The 23,107-nt window shown below is 43.4% G+C and overlaps 1 protein-coding gene across 1 annotated transcript in view; it reads right to left on the bottom strand.

The window, feature by feature from the left end:
* The window catches only part of STEAP4 (STEAP4 metalloreductase), a 38,088-nt gene extending 22,135 nt beyond the window's left edge, over nucleotides 1–15,953 (bottom strand). The window contains exon 1 of the mRNA XM_074984769.1: nucleotides 15,601–15,953. The gene's annotated coding sequence lies outside the window, so the exon portion shown is untranslated. The remainder of the gene's footprint in view (nucleotides 1–15,600) is intronic.
* Nucleotides 15,954–23,107: the final 7,154 nt, after the last annotated feature.

Below are 23,107 nucleotides of genomic sequence, written 5' to 3'. Positions count from 1 at the left end.
ATTCTAGCTATGCTAACGGCATAGCTAGAATCGATGTGTCAGAATAGACTTTCTCACCTAGTGTAGTCTGGTGCTTGGAAGTCTCATGTCGATGTCCCTTACTCCATGCGATCGCAGAGAGGTCGATTTTGACGTGTTGTAACAAAAAACCCCCCACAAACTCTGGAAGATTGACCACAGTGCAGTTGATTTTCTCGTAAGTATAGATTCACGCTTAAAAGTATAAACCAGACACAAACCACCTTTTACGGACATATCTGATAAACTGGATGAAAGTAAAATTTTTGGTTCAGCAATGTTGATCATAGTTATTTCAGTCTTTTTAATAGTTGTATATTTCTTTGGTTGAGTCCTGTTGAAAGGTTTCCTGGAAGAATCCTGTTTTATGGAGCAATTTGGATGAAGAGATATGTTGCTTGGCACACAAGAAAAGGTAGAAAGTACCTAGGAGTAGCACTGGAATGGAAGAAGTTGTGAAGCTAGAGAACATGAGGGAGAATAAAACAAACAAGGGTTGAAATACAGGCTAGGCTGGAATTATGCAGAGCCTTGGAGGATGAGATAGATAGAATTTGTTACAAAAGAGAGGAAATCAGCAGAGATTCAATGTGATTCGAGATGTACGAAGGCGGACATTAATACAGATTGAACCTATTTAGTCCAGCACCCTCAGAACCTGACTGGTGCCAAATGAGAGAATTTGCTAGACTACAGAAGGTCAATATTGTCTGGCAGCATTACCAACACTTCCACTGTTTACTCGTAGAAGATATTTAGTGGTAAATTAGAGCTAATTAACAGAACAGAACACAGAGAGCCAAGACTGGTGGCTGAAAACAAACTTTATGGGACCATGGGAAACTTGGCCACACACATGATAAATGGACATCTGGCTAATAATCAATCTTGTCCAGCAACATCCATGGTCTGGCATGAGAGTGGCAGATTATAGAGGTTCAACCTTTAGTCACATTTACAACAAAATAGAAGGGAAAGGAGCTGTGGGAAGATGCGAGGGGCAACAAATTATCAAGATGTGGAAAAAACGCTTGATTCAAAGGCACATACAAGCTCGAATGAATTTCAGCAGAAGAAAGTTGATGGATAAGAGAAGACATGAGTTGGAATGACACTAAATTTGTAATCTTGGAAGACCATGTGTTGCTATGGTATGGGGAGGAACTGGGCTTTAGATCAAAAATAATCAGTCTATGTCACTTGAGCCTGAGATTTTATTGGCAGGACTTCCAACTGGAGATGTCAGGGGCAGCTGCAGATCTAAGTCTCATGATGCTGACTGTTTTATCCTTCCCTCTATGGTCTTCAAATACTTTATTATTAAGTCTGCAAATTTGTCAATGTAATTTTGAGGGTCGTCACAAGATGGTCAAGATAAAAAGGATGAATTTCCACAAGGTGCTGTTTTAAAATCTCAAATCTTACATGCATTGTTTGTATCCGGACTAACCATTTATTCTTCAAATTCTTCTTGTAAACAGTGAATTTGCTGTGCTATTGTATAATTAACAGTTTCCTGACTGGAGCAGACCATTGGTTATTCTATTGAGACTTCAGAGGAAGGCAAAGAGTCTGCATAATGCACTTGGCCAGCTGTAGTGTTCAGGGCTTGAGGCCTGGTCCACATTACATGGTTAGGTTGACACAAGACAGTTTATGTTGACCTAGCTGTGGATGTGTCTACACTTACATCATGTTATTGCTGACATAACTGCCCCTTTATGCTGACAACTCTACCTCTACAGGTAGAATAGACTCAGGGTTGATATAATTAGGTCAACACAGCGTCAGCTTAGGTGTGCTTCATTTATGTTGACTGTTACTGGTCTCCAGTAGCTATCCCCCAATGATCACTCTAGTTCACATTGTGAACTCTGCCTCCCATGGGTAACTGGCCCCTCCCCTTTTAAAAGTCTGACTTTTGACATTGCTTTTCCTGGCTGCCTGGCTTGGTGAGCACACTGAGCAGCCCTCCACTGTTGCACATAACTGTCTAGCTAACCAAACTGGTGATAGGCAGTAAATACACTTCTGCCAGAAGTGCACAGGAGGCATTGGATTACCTGGATCTGCGGTGAAGGAACAGCACTGATCTGGCCATACAAACATAGGCAGCTATGAGCAGGTTGCATGGGGGATGTGAGAGAAAGGATACAAGAAGAACATGCAGTGGTGTTTTGTGAAAGCTAAGGAGCTGCAGCAGACAGACCAGAAGGAAAGGGAGGTCAACAATCTAACATGAAGTTGGAGACCTGTTGCTTCTATGAAAAACTGCATGCCATTCGCCCTTGGTGTGCACCCCCACCTCCCTGAGCACCTTGGATAGGTTGAAGAAGCCTGACACACAAACTGGGAGGAAGAAGAGTAGGTGGAAAAGGAAGAGGGAAGGGAAACCAGGGGATGCTGCTGCACTGTGAGCCAGGGCATGTAAGAACAGCAGGAAAAATCAAAGACTGCCCTGGGAAGTTGTGGAAGCTTCTTCACTGGAGATTTTCAAAAGGAGGCTGGATAGCCATCTGTCTTTGATGGTTGAGACACAACAAATTCTGTATCTTGGCAGTGAGTAAGACTAGATGACCCTTGTTGTTCCCTCAACCAAATGGTTCTGTGTTTTTGACTCCACCACAATCCAGCCAGTCCTGATTATTGAGCATCAGCACAGCTGATGTTGGGAAAGGAGCCCCTGGGAGTAAGTAGTTTGATTTGCAATTACATGGGAGGATCCCCACGCCCCCCAAAGTAGCAGGACACACCTGTTGATTTACTATTTTTCCCCTGTGCAAGTCAGAGACAGGCAGCTGCGTTAGTCTGTATCTTCACAAAACAAAAAAAGCAGACAAGTAGCACTTTTAAAGGCTAACAAAATAATTTATTAGCTGATGAGTTTTCATGGGGTATACTCACTTCTTCAGAACTGGAAATAATGAACTGGGCTGATGATTATATAAACAGAAAGGTAGAAAACAAAGACCAAAAAACTGACAAATCTGCTGGTGGTGTGGCAAAGGCGGGGGGGGGGGGGGGGAAGAAAGTTACTTACTGCAAGTGTTTATTAAGTTATTTGCTAGTCTTTAGAGTGCTACAGGACTGCTTTTCCATTTTGCCTGTGGTAGGAGAGAGTGAAAACAACCAAGAGAGGTAAAGTTGCTATCTATTTTTAATTCCCCTTTAGAGTGCAGCAGAGAGGGGCAAGTGGAGTACTTTATTGTGCACCAGGATGTCCTGTGAATCCTCCCTGGAGATCCTGATAAAACTTTCATGGAGGTTCAATGCTGATGATCTCTGGGGAAGGCTGCCTTATTTCTTCCTCTGCACTAGGACACTTCCTCATGCCACTCAGCAAGTACTTCAGGAAGCACCACTGCAGTATGCACACTAGCAGTATATGGGCCCAGGTGACATTAGGACAGCAGCAGCAGCAGCTGCATTCTTGCTGTGTTAGCCACAGAAGAGAGACAGCAGCTAAAATCAACACAGTTCATGGAAAACAGTGTCAATGTTCAGTTCCCTTGTGCTACAGCAATGTACTCAGACCTGTGAGCTATTTCATCCTCATATCTCCAACCTCACCTGATTCCCAGGGTCGTACTCCCCATCGCTGGTGCTATGACTGGCATGGTGTAGTGTCAGTCCCATGGAAAAGTGAGAATACAATGCCAATGTCTTTTGGGGTGCCAAGGGGAGTTATCCTAAAAACAAGATTTCTCTCATGAATACACTGACAATCGTATTTATAAAGTACCTGCATCCAATGCCACTATAGCCTTCAGGGTCTCTCCCTCTGTACCCACAGAATGACTGAGCCAGGAGAGCAGAGAAAAGAGGACTTGGGATGACTGATGCCTGTACGGCATCACTGAAGAATCCCCAACGTCTGGAGGATGACCCCTGCAGACAGCAGGGGGAAGGAAAGAGCAGAGAGGGGACAAGCCAGGTGTTCAAGCAGGAAATTCCTGTGAGGTGCAGCAGGACATAATGGGGCTTCTCAGGCAGCAAACAGAGAGGACACAGACTCTGGTAGACTCACAGTTTCAGGAGTGCCATGCATGCCTCCACCTGCAGTCCATGGAGAACTCAGTATCAGGACCTCCTGATACAACACCTCAACTTTCCTCATGGCATCAGGGTCACTGCTATCCCCCAGCACTCTGCCCCCGAGGACATTAGACACTCACAGCTGCACATATCCTGACCCATGAAAATGGTGGTTCATGTACTTGAAATGGAAATGTATATTCTATCCCCGTTCACAAGGTCTATTCTCTTCTTTCATTACATTAAGTGGCTTGTTTAAATTGCCTGGTTCAAATTACCAAATAAAGTCTGCTTTTTAGATTAAGATTCATTACTATTAGTTCACAATACATGGGCTGAGGCCACACTTACCACTCCTTTCAGAGGGGCTATGATAATATGGCACTTTGGAATATGCTAATGAGGCACTCCAGGAATATGCAGCATCTCATTAGCATAAGGGCAGCCGCTCGGGGTTTGAAACTGCCAGTTTCAAAATGCACGCCGCCTGTGTCGCCAGAGGCCTTTCAAAATGACCCCAATTTCGAAAGCCCCTTCTTCCCAAAACCAACTGGGAATAAGGGGCTTTCAAAGTCAGGGCGCCGTTTTGAAAGGCCCCGAGCTACACAGGCAGCTTGCATTTTGAAACCGGCAGTTTTGAAGCCTGCACAGCTGCCATTACGCTGAAGAGGAGCTGCATATTCCTGAAAGTGCCTTATTAGCATATTCCAAAGTGCACAGCAACAACTACAAGACTCCTACGAGGTTGCAAGAGGCTCTGATTATGCCTGGCTTCTGTGTGGAGGTACCTCCTTGCACATCTGTGCAGTGCCTGGGCACAACCTGTCTCACTCACATTTTTGTTGAGGAATTCATCTGTCTTGGTTGGCAATGCTAGTCTCCCTCCCCGACCCTCTCCATGCCCTGCGGAATCAAACAGAATGCCCCTTCCCTGCAAATAAATCCTGCCTTGTCACAATACTTGGACAGATTCCTACATATGCTCACAAGCAGAAGTAATCCCTGACTGCTCTTTGTAGTGAGCTGCTTGGTTTGTGATGAAATGTCTGAGGTCTGAATAATTTAATCGAAGGAAAAGAGATATCTTCAGGTATGCAAGTTAGACAAACTGACTGAATACATTTAAACTAAATTCTTTTCCAGCAACTTGATAAAGAGATTGAGTAATTTTATCTGACACGTATATTGAATGGTACTTTCATTTTGAATGCTTCTTTCTTCAAGTATTTTGTCATGTGTACTTTAATCAATTACCTTTGTGCATTTTGGAAAACAAAGGAATAATGCAGTCTAAAAAGCAACCCAATGTGTATATATGCAATATTTATCGATAGTCTCATTTAATAATTTTACTATTTCAAAATATGCATGGCTTTGTCACAAATAAAATTACAGTGTGTTCAGTTATTTTTATTAGCACACAATTATAAAAACAGTTCCTGCCCTCCTCATTTATACATTATACAGTTATCTTTTAATTCACCTATAACTGGGAGATGTATATGTGACTGAACTGGATTCTTACATTCTAATATAAAACCCACAGAGAAGAGAACAAAACTAAGTAGAAATGTAGCAGAAAAGGAGTTGGGGGTTCTGGTGGATGAGAGGCTGGATATGAGTCAACAGTGTGCCCTTGTAGCCTAGAAGGCTAATGGCATATTGGGGTGCATTAGGAGAAGTATTTCCAGCAGAAGTTATTATTCCCCTCTAGGTGGCACTGGTGGGGCCTCATCTGGGGTATTGCATCCAGATCTGCCACCCCCCCCGCCCCAGTATAGAATGGATGCAGATGCATTGGAGCGAGTCCGGCAGAGGGCAATGAAAATGATTAAGGGTCTGGAGCACATGAGCTATGAGGAGAGACTGAGGGACTTGGTCTTACTGAGTTTGCAGAAAGGAAGAATGAGGGGCAATTTGATAGCAGCCTTCAGCTTCCTGAAGTGGGGCTCCAAAGAGGATGGAGAGAGGCTATTCTCAGTAGTGATGGTTGGCACAACAAGGAGCAATGATCTGAAGTTATAAAGGGAGAGGTGTATATTGGATATTAGGAAAAACTATTTCACTAGCAGAGTGATGAAGCACTGCAATGCTTTACCTAGAAAGGTGGTTGAATCTCCATCCATAGGGGTCTTTAAGTCTCAGTTTGACCAAGTCTTGGCTGGGATGATTTATTTAGGGTTGATTCTGCTTTAGGCAGGGAGCTGGACTAGATGACATCCTATGGTCCCTTCCAGCACAGAACACAGAGCCAGGACTGATGGCTGTAAATAAACTTTATGGGGCCATGGGAAAGTTGCCTACATCCATGCTAACAGGTCAGCCGGCTAAGTGAAATCATGCCAGATTATGATGTTGCAGACAAGAGAGTGTAGGATTAGAGAGGTTCAGCAGCCTGTACAGCCAACACACAGGTATTCCATTCTTCACATCTCTGCTTTTATTAGGAGAACACCAAAGCTACCTGAAGGGTCTTCAAATAAATGAAATACAGGCCTTATCAGGTGAGCTTAATATTAACTTAATCATTACACAGTACTGAGAAAGCTGCAAATCTTACTGCCTCACACTACACTCATAGGCTACGTCTACACTAGCCCCAAACTTCGAAATGGCCACGCAAATGGCCATTTCGAAGTTTACTAATGAAGCGCTGAAATGCATATTCAGCGCTTCATTAGCATGCGGGCGGCCGCGGCACTTCGAAATTGATGCGCCTCGCTGCCGTGCCCCGATGGGGCTCCTTTTCGAAAGGACCCCACCTACTTCGAAGTCCCCTTATTCCCATCAGCTCATGGGAATAAGGGGACTTCAAAGTAGGCGGGGTCCTTTCGAAAAGGAGCCCCGTCAGGACGAGACGTGCGGCGGCGAGGCGCGTCAATTTTGAAGTGCCGCAGCCGCCCGCAAGCTAATGAAGCAATGAATATGCATTTCAGCGCTTCAGTAGTAAACTTCGAAATGGCCATTTGCATGGCCATTTCGAAGTTTGGGGCTAGTGTAGACACGGCCATAAATACACAACACCCAGCTAAAAATTAAGTAATTTCCTCTGCACTTTCAGAGTTGTGAAACTGTTCAGCATTTAAAAGTATGAAGAACAAATGTAATTCAATGAACTGCATGCTGAATTAGACAGGCCTAGTCAAAGCAGAGGACTGAGAGGCAGGTGGTCTATTACAACTAGACCAATGACTTGCTCTGTGACCTAAACTCACATTTTCAAATCCCCTGTGCCCCAGAGAGCACAGGTCCCTGCTTTGACTCTGAGCAGGCTCCCTCAATGTGGGGCTATGCCAGTAGGAAAAATCTGTGCTCAACATTCAGTAATAGTATAATGACGGGTATCCTAAAAGTGCCTGAGATGCTCATATCACTCTAGGTGCATACATAGCATTCGCTGCTTGTCAAAAGACAAGGAACATAGTGAAAGCAAGCGAGCAAATGTGTCTGAACGATGAGCGCCTTAAATTATTTTTGTCTCTACAGAGGCTACAGAACTATGAGGTGGTAGAATACTTGGAATGTCTACCAGTAGGACATTGCAAGACATACCCATGAACCAGCTATCTGGCTATACTCTTGTATCCAGATAACTACTCCCACAGCTTGTTCAAAACTAGTCACTTTGAACCATACACAGAGTTAAAACAACCTCTTCAGCAATGTGAACACTGTGGGCTTTATTCTCTTTTCCTCTCCACCAGGGTAACAGTTGACTTGAGACAGCAACGAAGGGTCCTGTGGCACCTTATAGACTAACAGAAAAGTTTTAAGCATGAGCTTTCGTGAGCACAGACTCACTTCATCAGATGCATCTGATGAAGTGAGTCTGTACTCAGGAAAGCTCATGCTCAAAACTTTTCTGTTAGTCTATAAGGTGCCACAGGACCCTTCGTTGCTGTTACAGATCCAGACTAACATGGCTACCCCTCCGATAGTTGACTTGAGGTGAGTTACTCTTGTTTCTGTGCTGGTGGAACTGAGGGGGAGAAAAAAAAAAAATCAGGCCCATGCCGCTTTTGCTACCTGCTGCTTCTGGAATGCAGATGAATAAACAAAATCAAACTGTGGGCTCCCTACTGATGTGGAAAGGCTTCAATGGGGTTTCTTGGCTCTCTACCACAAAGTATAAAGTTGCAGGATGGGAGGAGGAGGGAGAACAAGTGGGAATTATCAAAAAAAGAGAACTAGTTCAAGCACGTTGCCTGCCAAAACAAACAGAACACGTGAGCAGGATCAAAGACACACTGGATATAGTCCAGAACTGATCTTCCAGTACATTCATTTTATCTGCATTTTTGCTCGCAAATAATGTGGACTTTCATATTTTGATAAAATACTATTTTAAGAAAGTTAAAATTGCATGCTCGTAAATCAGTAACTTAGACCTTCTAAAATAAAGTACAATAATCCTTTCTTTCCCCTTATTTTCTTTGTCCTTGACAGAGCCCTGAGGAAATAATCCATTTTCTCTCTCACTAGGTCCTGCATGACAGTCACATTGCACCCACAAAACGTGCTTAGCTTCAGGATACTTTGAAGTCAAGGTAAATTGACAAGTATAGGAAGGATAGCCATGCTAGTCCGTATCTGCAAAAACAATTAGAAGTCTTGTAGCACCTTAGAGGCTAACAGATTTATTGGAGCATAAGCATGACATGGACACGTCATGCATCTGACAAAGTGGGTCCTTGCCCACAAAAGCCTATGCTCCAAATGTAAATTGAGGGGCAAAGACCCTGTTTTGCCATAACTTCTGTAAGAAGTAATCACAACATTGAAAATATTACCAAGACTCTTCTGAAAAGAGCCTACAAACTGATCATTCTTCTTCCCAGAATCTTAAAAAATGATTGGTACCAGCACTTAGATGGAAACCTGGTCAGACTAGTAAAGTGAACTTGAAATTTGGTCATCTAGTACAACTATTTGAACTGAGGCCTGAGGCACCATCTAACCATTTCCTCAGGATACCGTTGATCCTCTGGACTGTCCTTGTTTTCCATCCACCTTAAAGCTCTGTCTTACATGGACAGAGGAGCAACATATAAATTCTATGATCCCTCTTTCCTGCTTTCATCAGCAAACGTCTATAGTTTTCAAAGCTTGGTATGAAGCCTCCTTAGGCAGCCCTGTCCCTTTATCACCTTTTCCTGTCTGGATTTGGATTTTGCTCCTTTTCTGCTGTTTGTCAGATTGGCTGTCTTCATTTTTCTTCCCTCTTTCCTCTTCTCAATCATTTGGCTCCCATTCCTTCTAACTTATTTTTGCAGCTGTGTACAGTGTTTTAGATGCCTTGTGAAGGGTGGCACGTCTGAGTAAGTACAACCTGTACTACTTGCAGACAGAAGAGTTGGGAAAATAACTGCTAAAGAACAAAAGCCTCAAGCAATAGCAAACAGTCACCCTTGCAAATAGTTTCTGAAAAGATTGCGTGAACAAATGTTGCATACCTATGAAATCAAAAGGTTATGAAAGGTTACATGTATTCCTGGGCCTTGCAAAAATGTGATGTGTCCACGCAGCAACATCATTCTTGACAATCCACTTTGGTATGTGCACACACAGCTTAACTGACAACTGTGATTGTACCAGCGTAGTGTGGGACATTTTGCAAACCAGGCACCCTTTTCCAGGTACTATTGCTGAAAGCAGGGACTTTGAAGACATTTGCAAATGTGAGGCAGCTCACAAAGGGACAAAGTGAGAGAACCAGGTTGAACCAGCTGCAATACTTTTGGCTTGCTATCTGCACTGGGGAGAATCAGAGAATGCACTGGTCCAACAGATCTGATTGCAACATCTGTTGACAAATCTTTTGTTAGATCACACTAGAAGAGTCATTTCTTGTAAAGATGCCCAGACAGCCTAGACTTCAACTTTTTGGTATTGCTTAATATAATACATATTTACATCCTCTATTAACCTAATGTAGGCAATGCCCCCTGTAGGGTGACCATACCTCCCTATCCCACATATGGGACAGAGATACTGGGGGAGGGGTGGCTCCTCCCAGATCTACCAAGCCCTGGGGAGCTGGGAAGGAGGTGGCAGCCACCAGCACGCTCTGGGAAAACAGCAGCCACCAGCCATTCCTGGAAAAGTGGCAGCCACTGGCTATCCCCAGGAAAGGGCACCTGTCCACGCTCCCCACCACTTCCTCAAGGCTCAGGGAAGTGACTCTATAACCAGGCGCAGCTGCCGGTGGAAGAGGTCAGCCAGGGGGAGGGCCCAATACAGGACAATTACAGGACATTTTAAAAAATAAGTCAGGACACCTTTTTGGCGTCCCAAATACAGGACCGTCTCGCCCAATACGGGATGGATGGACACCCTACCATTAAGGAAACTCTTGATTGTGTAATATGAAAATAAATGTTATGCCAATTTTAAGGAACGTGGAAGAGGGAGACTACTGCCTTGAGTCACTATTCAATATTTTGTTACACAATCGAAATGTTTAGCAAGCAAACCTTGAAAGATTTCTGCTACCAGCAGAGCAAAAAATCTTGGGCTGTGTAAAAATGTCTTACCATATCCACTTTTGCGCAGTGTCAGTGCAAAGGTGAGCAGGGTAAGACATTTTTACTTTTCTTGAATTCCTGGGTGTCAGGCCACAGCTGGCTTACCAGTAGGTTTAAATTAATTTTTACTTGAAATTCTTGACATTTTCTCTACTTACCAGCTAGCCATGTTACTTTGTAGCATCAAATAACAAGCAGTCCTGTAGCACATTAGAGACTAACCATTTTTTTTAGGTCATGAGCTTTCATGGGTTCTTCTGAGGAAGTGGGTTTTATCCACAAAAGTTCATGACCTAATAAACTTGTTAGTATCTAAGGTGCTACAGGACTGCTTGTTATTTGTAAACACAAGGAAGAGGGGATCATCTCTATGTTTGGAACAGAAGAACTTTAATTACTTTGGAATTTAGGAAGTGGCAGGTTTAAATTAATTTTTATTTGAAATTCTTGACATTTTCCCTGCATATATTTTCTAAAACAGAATTCCCTTTACTGTTGACAAAGAGCCAGTGTATACGCAAATACTTTTGGACACCTCACAGCCTAAATCATGGTAGATCTTCATATAAAGATGGCAGCAATTATAATAGACTGAAGGTGTTGTTCCGCAATACAAGTTGCATCTACCTTGTCTGGCACCCTCAGGACCTTAGTGGTCCTGAACAAGGGATTTTGCCAGGCCAGGCGAGGTTAATGTCCTCCATTCCTCACTGCCAATGCTGGCCCTCCATCTGCAGCTTCCCCACCTTCTTTTCACACCGCGCACAGTCAACCTTTGGAACTCCTTGCCAGAGGAGGCTGTGACTATAAGAGTTCAAAGAAGAGCTAGATAAATTCAGAGGTTAGGTCCATAAAAGGCTATTAGCCAGGGGCTAGGAATGGTATCCCTGGCCTTTGTTTGTCAGAGGCTGAAGATGGATGGCAGGAGACAAGTTGCTTGATCATTGTCTTCGGTCCACCCCCCTGGGGCACCTGGGACTGGCCACTGTCAGCAGACATGATGCTGGGCTAGATGGACCTTTGGTCTGACCCAGTAATGGCCATTCTCATGTTCTTATGAAAGATTTTTCGAAAGAAGGGGGCTCTTTCCAAAGATCCCACAGAGCATCTAGATGCAAAAAGTGTTCTTTCAAAAGTAAATTGAAAAAGAGTGTGGTGCTCCTTTCAAAAAAATCACTCTTCCTTTTCTGTTTCAGGAAAAGCACCCCACTCCTGAAAGCTTCTTCTGAAAGAAAACGTGTGTAGACACTCCACAGTCCTTTTTTTGAGAGAGCAGTCCTCATGGAGCCTGATTTTTCAGTGCCTGGCCTGTTCTTTGGAAAGAGCGGGGGCTGTGTGGACACTCTTCTAAAAGAAGTTCTTTCAAAAGATCTCTGTAGTGTAGATGTAGCCAAAGTGTTTTATTAAGAAGAATGTCCCAATCAATGGTCATTTTGGTTGATAAAAAGATTGAGAAGAGAGTCTTTAGAAAAAGAATAATATCTTAAAACATGCCATTACTTAATTTAAGACAAAATATAGCTTTACATATACACATAATATTCACCACTTGTCAAAAGACAAGGAGGTAAGTGAAAGCAAGCAAGCAGCTGTGTTTGAATTATGATCACCTTAAATTTTTGTTCTTCCTCCTTTCCTTATCAAATGAGATCAGTCATAAAGATGTCTGTGCACATAAACCAAGGCCTTTGCAAGTTTTCATTTCAGCCATCTTGTCATACTCTAATATCATTCACTGTTTCTTTGCGACAACCATACTCAGACTCCCATGACCACCAATTAGCATAGTTTAAACCTTCAACCTTCTTAGATTGAAAGGATCACCTCTTATGATTTCACAAATTTCAAGTGAAAAGAAATAAGTGGAATTAAACCAGGGATGAGCCTGACTTAGGCAGGTCTACACTAGACCTTAAAGCGGATCTTAGATATGCAATTCCAGCTATGACAATTATGTCGTTGGAATCAACATATCTAAGACTGATTTATCATGCTGTCCACATAGAGACAGCTCAATGGGAGAAACTTTCCTGTTGACCTCCCATACTACTCACAAGGAGTACCAGGGTCGACTGTCAAGCACGCTAAATCGAACCCTGGAAGATCAACACTGACTGGTAAGTCAGGACATACCCTAAGAGACAAGTAGCTTAAATGGTTTGTTCTGCTCTTGGCAATTTGGTGGCATCTCTAAGCTCCCCAGGAGGTGTGGAGGTACAGTAGAGGTACAGCACTCTGAAAGTTAGATCTCCACAATAACATTATGGATAGCTTGCCAACCTCATGGACTGATGATGTCAGGTGCAATTCCATTATTACTCCAATTCACACTTATTTGCAATGCAAAGTAAAAAACAGTAGTGGCACAGGCCTATCATCAGTACACATATGAAACTTATGTTAAAGTCAATGGAATTTTAGTGCATAAATCAATGAAGGTTCATACTTATTATGGCACTTGTGGATAAACAGATAGTAAGTCTCCCACAGTGGAATTTTTCTTAAGCTATTCATTACATGCCCTCTACCACAAAGCAGATTTTCCAAGCCTATGGTAAAACCCCCGAGTTTCCTGGTTGAGCTGCGGGGAGCCAAGAAACTGACCAGGCACTACTGCAACCAGCTCCTGGCTCCCCAGGGGCTTGGAGGAGGAGAGGAGGTAGAATAGGGAGGCGGGGGTTGGGGGAAGCCCCTCAGCCCCAGGAAGCAGTGAGCCGTGAAAGGAGCAGCTTCCCAGCTGGGGGAAACCAGGGGGAAGCCATATGCCACCCAAGGCTCCAGCGGTCCGCTTCCTACCCAGGATTTCGACATTCATGTTAATAGAATTAATGCATATGTTGAACTCACGTAAAGCAGGACTAATATACAATTAGTCCTAAGTGGATGTACATGCATTTTAAATACAATGTATGGTTAATTTTCAGATGGGTGGTGTTGGTTTAAAATCCTTGGCCCCGCTTCGTCAAAGAGAACAGGAAGTTGAATGAGTATTACTGAATTTTTGGCTGAAACTTTTTTTCATTGGAAAAAAAAAAATGTTTCTATAGGGAAACATCAGTTTTGGTGGTGGGGGGGGGGCGCCTGGAATTTTGAAACGTTTAACATTGAAATTTTCTATCAGTTTTGAAATATTGAAAGAATTTGAACATTTTGTCTGTCCGTCCCCTCTTATCTCTACGTTTTAGGCACTGAGTAAAATAGCATGAATAATGTCCAAGATTACCCTCCCATACATTTTTATTTTTCCTGTTTTCCTTCTCCTCCCACAGCTTTCAACTTCTCAGAGCTTCTCCAACGTGATAACTTTTGTAAATTTAGAATTTTACTTTTTTGACAATGGGTAACTCTTCCAAAAATGGAGAAGTTTTGACTAGTTAGTGGGCAAAAAGGGAGTGTTGGTGGCAGTAGAATCGGATGATTCCTGGACATTTGTTTTATTTCACTCAGTCACAAACAAGAAAAAAGGAAAAGAAAGTGTGTATGAAGAGGGATAGCCTAAAACTGGGGAAAAATGTTAATTTTCAATAATCAAAATGTAATTAAAATTTGATTCCAAATGGAAATAAAAATCATGTCATCCAGAGAAATTCCTGATGAAGTGGGTCTGTCCCATGAGAGCTCATCACCTAATAAATTATTTTGTTACTCTTTAAAGTGCTACTTAACTGCTTTTTTGTTTTGATAGAATACAGACTAACATGCTGGCTATGTTTCTGTCACTAGAGAAATTCCTGAAAATCAAATATGAAAAACCATGAAAATAATGTTTAACCCCCCCTACTATTTCTAATAGAGATTATGTTTTGGAGCTGCTCTCTCCTTCCAATTTGTCCAATGACAATATCTAAATTAACTAAGAAAAGGAATTTGAGTAAAAAGGAGTAGGTTGAGAAAGCACAGATCTCTTATTTCTTTATATCACCCTTTGCAATGTCAGGACCTCTGCAATGCTCTTGTATGTAATTCTCCGTGTCACTCAGTGAGCTTCTTTAGCCAACTGTCTGTCTTCTGTGTTCTAAGAATTGGAGTAATTGGAACATTCTGTCTGACCCACTGCTATACAAACCCACTAAGTACTTTTCCTTCTGGAAGAAGGAAGTACTAAGAAATTTGATTTCACAGAGACTATAAACTATTTTGGTGCAGTGAGTGAACCTTTTTAGTCATTACAGTTTCTGCTAGTCTGAATCATTACCACCAAAACATCCAGGAACTTTGAAAAGGACACATCTCAAAAATATATAAATAAAAATAAATTACAGCCCCAGTTGAATGCATTGTTTTATGAGAACAATACTTTGAAAAAAAATTCTGTATTTTGAGTGACATTTTATACGATTGCCAGTTTACAGGGAATATGAAATTTCCATAAATCAAAAATAAGAATAGTTCTGACAGCCTAAAGTGCTCTCTGAATTAACAGCCTAGTGCAAAATCATTAAGGAAAAGTTATTTTCCTTCTGCAACAGCAGAGACACCTGCTTATCAACACAAGCAGGTTATAAAACATACATTTTAAACAATATATTAATAGCAGCACAGCAATTTCTGATCACAGTAACACTGAAGTCCATATCTGAATCTGCAAATGGAAAAAAAAAAGAGCAGTATCCAGTTATCCTTTCAACAACTGATGAGTTACAACGACAGGCCAATCAACTACCCAGGGGGTGTCTCTGCTCCAAGTGCTAAGGTTTGCTCGGCTTTGGTTTGGTAAACCTGGGATCAGATTCTGCGGGGTAGTTTCAACTATGAATTCTGACCTGACATTTTCCCGCCCCCGGTCCATTTTCGAGTTTACAAAGTCACAGCACGTTGCTTTCCTTCGCCTGCGAGGGACGTTTTTATAAAGGGCCCGTAACAGAGAAAAGGACGCGGCACCCGCCCTGCGTAGGTCGAGCAGCGGGAGCACAGCGGGGCAAACTCCCACAGGACGCTGGAGAAGTTGGAGTAGGGCGCACCCGAGGAAACAAGGCGCGAGCCGCTCCCCGCCGCTGGAGCTGCGGCCGGCGAGAGAACTCACCTCCCTCCGTCGCAGCGCGGGATGCCGGCAGGAGGCAGAGCAGCGCCCCCAGTGTCCAAGATTACCCTCTCGGTGTCTCGCAGCGGGAGCGGAGCGGCCGAGCTGTGGGGCTGGCCCGAGGCTGGCCGGCATTTATCTCCTGGCGGGCCGAGGGAGGGGCGGATGTTGCAAGCCTGGGCTCGGTGCGGGCCGCTAGGTTCCCGGCACAGCCCCCGGAGAAAGCCCGCGGCGCTGCTGGTCACCGGGGCCGCGCGGCTGGGGCCTGGCTCAGCTCCCGGCGGGGCAGCTGGCCGGCAGCTCTGGAAGCAGCCGAGCCGGTGCCAGGGCGGGGCTTTGCTTGCGCCCAGAAGAGGTCAAGTGCAGCCCGCGGTGTGTTCCCAGAGCACATCCGCCCCACATTCCGCAGAGCTCCTCTCCCCTCAGTGGCAGGGTGTGCGGTGTCCGTGGCCAGCCCCGGCTGGAGGGCAGCAAGTTGCCTGGCTCCCAAGCCTCACCCGGGAGCTGGAGGGTGCAGGAGGTTAAGGGGCTTAGACTTGCCAGGTGTCCGGTATTGAACAGGGCAGTCTGGTATTTGGGCTCTCTGCCCGGTTAAAACAAAAATATCAAAGAATATTGGACACAAATGTCCAGTATTTCAAATTTATTATAAGGCCTCAGCCAGTGGAGGAGGTCCCTGGCTGAGCCTGGGTGCATTTCCAGAGGCCAGCTCCAGCAAAGTCCTGGCTTCCTGCACTCCCCCACGAGGCAGGGGACTCTCACCTGTGGTGCTGCTTTTGTTCACCTCAGTCATCACCCTCTGCAGCGCCTGGGCCTCTTACAGTGACCCCGTGACTGAGGGGCAGAGAGAGACATGAGCATGGGGCAGTTATCCTGCCCCTGTCGCCCATTCCTACCTCCCGGCACACAGCGGTCGGGACACCACTGCTGGGCAGCCTGGCTGTTGGCCACAGAGGGACATGTCCTCCAGGGACTGATCTAGCTCTGCTGTGACCCTGATAAAGTCCTGCTCTGCACAGCACCCTCCGGCGAGAAGTTCCCCAGGATAATGAGGTGCTGGGGGAAAAACATCCATAATTTCTGTTGTTTTTTAAAGTCAATAATTATTTTAATTAGTTTTCTGTTGTGATCTGGTAAAGAATTGGATAGTTTCACAGTGCTGAATTGGATGGAATTTTGTGCATGTTGTGGAATTTTGTTCAAATAAAAGTTAAATGCAGATAAAGTTGATTTCATTAATACTGAAATGTTTCCAATGTTATTTGTAAATCGGTCGCAACATTATTTCCTGGTTAAAGTGTTATTTATCCATATAATTAACTGATTTTATAAAGCATCTAATGAACCAATTTGCAAGTAATGAAGAAAATAATTTTTTTACCACCCTCCCCCCAGCTGCTGGTGTCCGGTATTTTTGTGGCAGACATCTGGCGACCCTAATAAGGGCTAGTCCACTGGTTTGAGAAACAGGTTGTTTTGGGGGAGCTTTAGCTCTGAATTCCCCCTCCCAGGTAGGGGCAAAGCCTTTTAATTTGTCTGTGCTTTCTGGCAAGGCAGCAGAGTATAAGGGAGGCTTTGGCCCAAGAACACATGCCAGTGTTTTTGACATGGAGGGAATTTCCCAGTAATTAGTATATGCAAAGTCCAGAAAGTTGGCCAGCTTTGGTCTGTTTCTTCACCGAAGATTTATTAGTAAAACTCCCAAATGGGAACAGTTTGGAGTGGGTGTGCTATGCGAATGGACACAGGAAAACAACATTTAGCAGTGTGTTTAACAAATGGTAATGCAGGCCAAAGACAAATCTGCAGAGAACTTTCAAATGTTAAAGGCCAGAGAACAGTTTATTCCTTTGCAGAGAGTGTGACTTTTCCAGCTACTTTCATCTAAATAAATCACTGTTCTGGCCCAACCTGGCCATTGACCTAGAACAATAAAGTATGTCACTGTTCTCTTTCAAGTACAGTATTTTGAGGTTAAGGAGAGGAGAGGAAAACAATTTTTTTTTTTTTTTTTGTCAGAGTTCCACTACACCGTAAGGCAGTAGTTCTCCAACTTTTTGACCCCTGTTCCACACCACTCAAAACTGACTTTTCCAAAGGCCAGCAGTCAACCACCCATGATGACAAAAATTTGCTTGTCTGTAAATACCTTAAATAGTAAATTACTCATATTAGGCTATTGGAACATAAAAACGTAAATTCACAAGTATAACAAGAGGAGTGTATCTTTAGATCTTATTACATATATCACGGAAGTTTAAATAAAGTAAAAATTTGTTTAAAAACAAAAGATTTTGATGCTATTTATTGTAGGGGTGGGGAACCTTTTTGGGTCTGGAGTCACTGACCCTTAGAAAAATCAGTCTGGGGCCACACACAGATGAGAAGCGAAAAACAAACAGAAACCCACCACTCGTTACTGATATGATCCCAGCCTGAGACATCTCACTCCCCTCACCCTGTAGCCCCACAGGCAGTGGGAGGACCAAGGTTCAGGGTTTCCAACCGACCAGATTACCTCTTCTTTTGTGATGGGGAGTGGATGGGGTGAAAGTGCAAGGTCTGGGTAGGAGGCGGGGTGTCGAAGAGGGAAAGGTCTGGGCAGAAAGGGTAATGCAGAAGTAGCCTTGAGGTGGGGAGGGGGGCTGGTCACAAGGGCGGATGCAGGAGAAGACATGAAGGTTAGGCTAAGAGATTGGGTGCAGGAGTGGCCTGAAAGTGGGGCAGCTGGCTTGGAGGGAGGACACAGGAGGGACTGTGGTTGGAGTTCTGGGTAGGGGAATGTGAAGGGGCTGGGCATGGGGGCTCTCTGTTGGAGGTAGAGTGGCGGACCAGGCTGGGGTTGGAGGTCTGGATGGAAGGAGGGGGCTGAGGGTGGGGGTCTGGATAGGACAGAGGGTTCAGGAGGGGGGCTGATGGTGGGGGTCTGGGTAGGAGGAGGATGGAGATTACTTACCTGGCCCCCTACTGCTCCAGTTGGATGCCGAGTGGGAGCAGCAGGAAAAACTTCCCACTTTTCAGCACTTCCATTCCCTTTGTTGGGGGGAGCAGCTGGGTGCAGAGCAACTTCTTCCTCCCTCAAGTCAGATCTGGCCTTCAAGGCTCAGGACTCACCCCTACCATGCACACAATGGGAAGCCATCAGTGGCACTCCAACCTCATGGGGGAGGCACATGGCTGGAGCAGCAACACAGGCTCCCTGTTGTGGGATGTGTGTGTGTGTGTGTGTGTGTGCGTGTGAGTTCATTTCTGTTTGCGATAGTGAGCACTTTGAAGAAGTATTCTATGCCAAACTAGCTCTGTTGGGATTGATGCCAATCACGAGCTAATAAATTAGAGAGGTGGGAAGGGGAATTAGCCCCTGTTTAATAAAACAGTGCAGGCTGTGGACAGAGGAACTAGAGATCAAAAGTGTGTGAGGTGATACATTTTACTGGACCAACTTTACCAACTGAAGTTGTTCCAGTAAAATATATTTCCTCACCCACCTTGGCTCTAAAATATCCTCGGACCAACAGCGTTACATCAACACTGATAAACTGCCCTTGCTGATAGCAAGACTTTTCAACAGCCTTCCACACTCCATCAAATAATTGCCATCCTACATAAAAGTGATTTCTAGGTTTTACAACCCCCTCTGAAACTGCATTCACGGTATGTATGCTGTCTGATGGGAAGTTTTGAAGCTGTATGTATTTTTTATTTTAGGTGGAAACCAAAGACCCTGAAATGGAAGTTCCACTAGAACAGCATCATCACCAAATCAAATGGCAGAAAATAATTGGCATAAAATATCAGTAAAAACTCGTAAGCTTAGTGGCAGGGATGGAGTTAGGCTGTGAAGGTGGGCCCTACCCTCACTGGTGTAGAGGGGTACATTTTGCAATGGGATGCAAGCTACTGTGCAGTGGTGAAGGTGTTTGATACTGTGAGTGTTTTGTTCTGAAATGTACTGAGCATCGTTAACAATTAATGATAGCAGTAGATGCTGAGCTCCTCATACAATCGAACACATTATTTGTGTTTTGTGACTGCATTTTCAATAGAAAAGAGAGATTGAAATGGAATTGGCTGACTTATTTCATAAAGATGTCTGAATAAATGAAGCCTGTCAACTGCTGTCAGTCTCTGCCATACTTGCTTAGAGGTGTCGTAATGCATCTGTCTATCTTCTACTAAAGTTTATTCAGCAAAGTCCATGTGTAGCCTGGTGTTTTCTCCTTCTCTTTAACAAGGTTGAAACTCTATAGGCCAGCGCTCTCTCTCACCTGGCAACTTCTGTAATCTAACATGATTTTAGTTAGCTGGGCAACCACTTATGAGTTTGGCCAAGTTTCCTGTGGTCCCCTAAAATTTGTTTACAGCCACCAGTCCTGCCTTTCAGTGTTCTGTGCTGTTATTTAGCTCTAATTTACCACTAAATATCTTCTATGAGCCCAGTCAGCAGTTATGGATTGGTAATGCTGCTAGGTAGTATTGACCTCCTGTGGCCTGGCAAATTCTCTGGTTAGAGCCTGCCAGATTCTGAAGGTGCCAGACTGGAGAGATTCGACCTGTACCTTTATCTGGTTTTAGGTCTGTTCTGAAAAGCAATACTAGTATGTTTGAATGCGGTCACTTTGGCATAATTTAGGGAAAGACATATCTCACCCTGGCTTTGATGCCTTCCCATTCGTTTCCTTCTTAATTTTCTGAAGCCACCTGACTTGGCAGGATGTAGATGTTGGAGAGAGTTTGTTAATATATTATGACAATTATATTTGAGCAGGAGGCCACTTGGTAGCTTTTCCCCCTCAATTTCTGTGCTTTATTAGTTCTCACAAATGTGTGTGTGTGCTGCTGTAACTACAGCTGGTATTTTATTCTGTATATTTGGCAGCTTTGAAGTTAAAATATAATGATTAAGCTTAAGTTGTAATAAAAACATTAATTACACTGTGAAGAGGAGCTATATTGAAAATTAGACCAGGCAATCAAACTAAACATCTAGCTCACTGTTTGTAATCCATCCTGCAACTGACTCCTGAAAATTTTATTTTCAATACTACCCTTCTTGCTGGAAATCTCTCATACTAAGGAGTTAAGTGCTGAAGTTTTATGGGGTGGTTTGAAAAACATCCTTTTCGGAAGCCAGCTGTTCATGACCACATATGTTTTACATTTCCCTTTCTCTTGCTTACTGTTTTAAACAGGATCATAATTTTCAACTAAGGAATAAGCTGTAGGAAGGCCATGTCTACAGTAGCCCCTGCCTTTTGAAAGGGGTATGCTAATGAGCCACTTCGGCAGATGCTAATGAGGCACTGCCATGAATACGCAGCACCTCATAGGCATAATAGCGGCCACATGTGTTTCAAACGTGCTGCTTTCAAAACACACACTGCTCATGTAGACGGGAGCCTCTCAAAAGGACCCCTGGACTCTGAAAACCCCTTCTTCCCATTTGGTTTTGGGAAGAAGTAGTTTTCAAAATCCAAAGGGTCCTTTCAAAAGGCCCCTGTTCACACAAGCAGCGTGCATTTCTAAAGCAGCACTTTTGAAACGCATGGGGTTGCCATTATGCTAATGAGGTGCTGCATATTAGTATCTGCCAAAGTGGCTCATTAGTATACCCCTTTCAAAAGGGAGGGGCTAGTGTAGCCACAGCCAGAACAGATCAAGATATAGGGTCAAATTCTGTTCTAGTGATGTCATTAGATTTATGCCGGTTTCAGTAGGGCTGAACTTGGATGTGATGTGCTGCTAGTGATTACACAAATAATTTCAGAGACATATTGTAATGCATATTAAGACTATGCCAAAATGAACTATATTTAGATGGGTAAATAATGTTTGATGACAGCACGTTAAACACACAGCCTGTGTCTACACTTGCATTCCTCTTTCGAAAGAGGCATACAAATGAAGGAAATAAAAATGCAAGTGAGGTGTAGATTTGCATATCTGACACCTCATTTGCATATTCTTCTTTCAAAAAAGCTTTCTTGAAAGAAGAAAAGCAGTGTAGACATGGCTTTTTTGAAAGCAAACCCCATCTTTGAAATAACCCTTCTTCTCTTTTTTTATGGGAAAAAGGGTTCTTTGAAGATGGGGTTTACTTTCGAAAGAGCCATGTCTACTTTTCTTCTTTTGGAAGATGATATCATGGTAGAAGGTTGATATCATAAAATCAGAGAGAGGAAATTGATAAGGCATTTTTGGAACAAGTGTCAGAAATACTAAAAGCAAGACGGGGTCCTAATGAGGGATTTAAACTACCCAGATTTCTGATGAAAAAGTAATATAGCAAAAGACGAAATGTCCAATAAGTTCTTGGAATGTACTAGAGACATTTGTTGTTTCAGGAGGTAAATTAAATAACGGGGAGGTGGTGCAGGGGTGGAGCCCTTTCAGACTTGATTCTGTTTAACAGGGAGGAACTGGTTGTGAATCTGCAGGTGGAAGATAACTTGGATGAAAGTGATCATGATTTTAAGAAAGAGAAGAGTGAGGGAAGCAAAATAAGTACAGACTTTAAGAAAGCAAGGCTTTAAAAATCTCAGAACTGGTAGGCAAAGTCCCATGGGAAAAAAACATCTAAGGGAAAACAGAATTCAGGAGAGCAGACAGTTTCTCAAAGAGACAAGGTTAAAGAAATAATAACAGCAAACCATCCCATTCCAAAGTAAAGATAGAAAAAATAGGTAAAAGGCCAGTATTGCTGCATCATGAGCTCTTTTGTGACTCAAAGGCTATGTATAAATTACATGGATTTGTCGGCAAAAGCTTTTATCGGAATATATCTTCCAAGAAAACTTCTGTTGACAGATCATGGCCAAACTGCCAAACGGATAACAAGAGCAGTCTGCTCTGTCAACAGAGAGCAGCCAGACTGCCTGGCTGGTCTCTCCACAAAACAGACAACCAGAAGCACAGCAACCAGGGCTGACCGGTATCCTGGAAGCCCTGTATGTCGATAGAGGGCCCCCCAGAATGTCCAGACTGGCTTTCTGTTGACAGATCTCTATCAACAGAGGCGTTGTGCCTCATAGGGACCGGGATATGACTGTCAACAAAAGTGCTGTGCTTTGTCAATTTACTGTCAAGAGAAGGCCTTGGGAATCTGGATGCTTCCCAGGTTTTGTTGACAAAACCCTCTATTGCAGACAAAGCCAAGAGCGGAAGCATGGACATATTGCTAAGATGAGTACAAAAGAACAGCATAATCACATAGAGACAAAGTCAGAAAGACTAAGGCACAAAACAGGTTATACCTAAGCAAAGGACATAGAAAGCAATAAAGGTTCTTTAAATACATTAAAGTAAGATAAAGAAAAAGGAAAATGGGAAAAATAATTAGTGGGGAAAGAGATCTAATAATGGATGTCTGAAGACAGGGGTGTTTAATGTCTACTTTGTGATAGTCTTAACTAAAAATTACTTGAGAATAGTGAATATTACCTCAAGGGAGAAAGAACACAAGACAGATTAGGGAAAGAACAGGTTAAAGAATATTTAATTAAATAAGTTG

Source organism: Carettochelys insculpta, chromosome 2 (genome assembly GCF_033958435.1).
Source record: "Carettochelys insculpta isolate YL-2023 chromosome 2, ASM3395843v1, whole genome shotgun sequence".
Taxonomy (NCBI): Eukaryota; Metazoa; Chordata; order Testudines; family Carettochelyidae; genus Carettochelys; species Carettochelys insculpta.
Note: the sequence above shows the minus strand (reverse complement) of the source record. Positions and strands in the feature narration are given on the sequence as shown.